Genomic DNA, 3850 nt, shown 5'->3' on the forward strand with positions numbered 1-3850 from the left:
TTTGTTGCTATAATATTCTTTGTCTCTAAATGTGTGAATGTGTCACTTATTTTTATTTCACTGGACTACTTGTGTGAGTGATCAAAACTGAATTTGATATATGTTTTAGATGAAGAATTTTTTTTCTTTTTTCTTTGGCCTTGTAAAATATCAATCCAAGAATATGAAGATAAAGTTTAATAATGGTGTAAATATTTGATATTTGTGCTTTCTTTTACAACTAAAAGCAAGAAGCAAAAACATATCTTTCTTTTACCAGACTAATTATATATGCATATCTCAATTGTTTTATCGAGTATATTAAGTTCTTATGCAACATTCAAATTATAGATTGAAACATTATTTAATTTAATTTTTTTTGAAAGAAAAAGTTATTATAAGCGAACTTCACAACAGTAAGCTGGAAATGAAAATCAATGTTACCATTAAAAACAATGAAACAAACAAATGAAAAAAATTGTATCAATAATAATCATTCAATTTGAGCCCCAAGAATCAAACTAAACAATGTAAAAAACGATGTTAAACAAGCCAAAGATTAGAACATGATAAAGTCCACTGAAATGTCTTGAAAATCTTCAAAACATTGTCTGATGGAAAGTGCAGAAGATAATGGTTCCAACAAGAACATCAAGCAAAATAACCTCCAAACATTGCTCCTGCTCCAACAAACATTCACCATCATTTAACCCATGGGCTTCCACCATTTCCTCCATCAAAACCAAGTTATTGATGCATCAAAATAACAATTTTCTAAGGAAAATTTCAAAACCATTACAATGTATAATTTTTCAAATATCAACAATATGAATACCTGGCAACGACCATACCATCCTTACCAACAATTCATGCTTTTTCATTTATCCTGATCATGTCCCTAAACAATATAAAAATTTTATGAATTTGTAAATAAAGTTAATTTTCTTTGACAAAATTTCTTACTTGTGAAGAATGAGGACCCTCAAATTGATAAGAAGACCCCCAAAATTGTGATGAATGAGGACCTCCAAACTGCATTTAAAATACAAAAATAAATATAAGATATGTGCTGATTGTGCTCAAATTCATCTAATATTAAAAATTTAAAAAGAACGTGTTACCATTTGATTGAATACTGGAAAATAATGATGATTGTGTCCAAATAAAGATGGAAATTGAGGAGATGTAGACGCATATTGTGAATTTTGTCTTTTCATTTTGGTTTCTTTTGCACCTAGCAAGTCCAAGAAAATTACAAACTTAGTGGTATATTAACTATATAATGAAAAAAAATGAATAAATTTTAAATAAATGAAAACTTACTTGCAATTTGAGCTTCTCCCTTTCCTTTTCCTTTTTTTTTTTTTTTTTTGCTCTTAGTATGTATCCCAATGTCGTGTAATATTTGCATTTGTAACTCCTTTTGCTCTAGCAGTAAGTGGGTTACGTATGCAAACTCCATCACTTCGAATATCATCACACGGTTTCTCATCATCTACACTCAACTTCGAGACAAGTTCAGATATTTCATCTTTTGCATTTTCAACCAACCTACATAATATTTTTCTCGCATCCTCATGAGATTTACTCAATTGAGTTAGATCATATATCGATCTCATTACTTGGTTGACAAACACCATCTCAAATACATGACCACTACTATCACCACCATTGCCATTTTTTTGAAAATCAGAGTTAACTCTATTTATTACATTCTTCTTCCATCTCTTCAAAATATAACATTTGGGGTAAAACAGTGACATTCATATAGTTAAACACCATCAAAGCATGCTTACACAAAATCCCTACCATCTCAAACTTATGACAGCTACACTTTATTTCATAATTCTGCTTGTTGAATACCACATGCCTGACTCTTGAGTTTTCATCATGAGATTTTACTTTGATTTCGATCCAATTCCAATGATTACCAAAACAAGATGGTTGTTCAACATATTTGCAATTCAAAGAATTAACCAATTCAATTTCAAATAACTGGTATATGGTAATTGTATAAACATCAGCAGCATGAATCAACAATGGATGATTTTTCAAAATTTGTGCAGGCTTACCATGACGACAACGAGTATCCTCATTCTTCTCCTTTACCCACCAATTGTCTTGAATCTTTGCGTATTTCGTCACAAATTCATACAAAGAACTCATCTTATTACATGTTTTTTTCAAGACCATATTTGTGACCTCACTCCTTGAAGTAGCCAAAAGTCCTGCACTAAACCTTTCATTACTAAATGCAGTAGCCCATTTTTTTCTTAATTTTGTACATCTCATTCAACCATTTATGACCATCCAAATTATATTTATCAATCATATATCTCCATGTGGTCTCAAATTCATCTTCAGATTCACAATAAGTCATGCATTTATGCCACAAATTTTTAAAAGCTGAATCACCATTTAAACTCCCAAAGTATGATGGGGCATTTTGATTTATATGCCATTGACATAAACGATGATGTGAATGTGAAAAAACAATTTCAATGGCATTCATCATGGCTTGACATTGGTCTGAAAAGATGGTTTGAGGTTGCTTTTCATTCATAGAATCAAGAAATGTTCTAAACAACCATTAAAATAAACTTTCGGTTTCATCTGACATAAAGGTCAAGCCAAACAACACATTCTGCATATGATGATTTATACCAACAAATGGAGCACATATCAAATTATACTTATTTGTTCTATATGTTGTATCAATTGACAGGACATCACCAAAATATTCATAATCAACCGCACATTTATAGTCTCGAAAGAAAAAGTTCATCACCCTGTCGTCATCATCCAATTGGACATTCCAATAAAAATAATTCTCCTTATTCGCCTTATTTATAAAATATTGAATAAGTGCAGTAGCATCTCCATTCTCAACTTTGGTATGTTTTTTCAGTCGACTCAAATGGTCATATGCATCCTTTCTAATAAAACCTATATTTTCTTGCCCACATGCTTCAATTTCCATAAAAGAAACAGCACTAGAGATAGATATTCTAGCATTTACCATAGCTTCTAGAGTAGACTTTTTTGCGTGTGATATATTCCGTGCCGATCTTAACAAGTGAGTTTGATCAGGTGCAAACATCTCATGGTTATGCTTCATAAAAAATCTGCTCACCCGCCATTCACCCTCTTTCTCTCTTGTAATCTTCAGTTTGGCTTTACAGTTAGTTCTAGTGATCGGCTTTTGAAAAACTGGAATCCTTTTACTAGAACTTTTTTCATCTTTCAAACCTTGACATGAACAATTAAATTCTTTTGATTGAAGTTCACTAGTATGGGAAAAACATCGTTGATCACCTTTTCTCACACTAAATCCCTTGGCATGTGCGTATTGACACTATAATAAATAAGCATCTTCAACATTGTTCACAATCGTACCCACCAGTAGTTTACTTTCCAGAACATCAACAACAGAGTTTTCAGTTTGTACCTCAACGTTTTTCGGCATAGATAAATCAGGGACTCCACATTTCACTTCTGAAATCTGATCAATTTGAACTTCATGACTGTAGTCTCCCTCAGTTTTTAAAGTGACAGTGAATTGTTATCTTCCATTTTCAATCAAGAAACCAATCGATTTTCTGAAATCGTACAAAATTTAAAGCATAAGAACAAATTGAACTAAAGTTTGACTTTTCAAATATGAAATGAAACATTTCAATCACATGATTCAAGTTGCATTTGTTTGAAAAACAAACGGTCAATTTCTAGACAAATTATTTCTAATTTTATTTATCCTACTTCGTGTCTACCCAAGTGAATTAAATTCATGATGTCATTATTTACTACGAATTTAAACAAAAAGTTACAGTATCCCAAGTACTATAATGTTTTCACATGAATTTCATGCATG

General features: G+C 31.2%; 1 long non-coding RNA gene across 1 annotated transcript; it reads right to left on the reverse strand.

The window, feature by feature from the left end:
* Window positions 1-425: 425 nt before the first annotated feature.
* Window positions 426-1213, reverse strand: LOC140961873 (uncharacterized). The gene is made up of 3 exons (XR_012172406.1): window positions 1101-1213; window positions 943-1011; window positions 426-877 (listed from the first exon to the last, which is right to left on the reverse strand). It is a non-coding gene; the product is annotated as an uncharacterized lncRNA (long non-coding RNA).
* Window positions 1214-3850: the final 2637 nt, after the last annotated feature.

This window comes from Primulina huaijiensis, chromosome 16 (genome assembly GCF_012295235.1).
Source record: "Primulina huaijiensis isolate GDHJ02 chromosome 16, ASM1229523v2, whole genome shotgun sequence".
NCBI classification, from domain to species: Eukaryota; Viridiplantae; Streptophyta; class Magnoliopsida; order Lamiales; family Gesneriaceae; genus Primulina; species Primulina huaijiensis.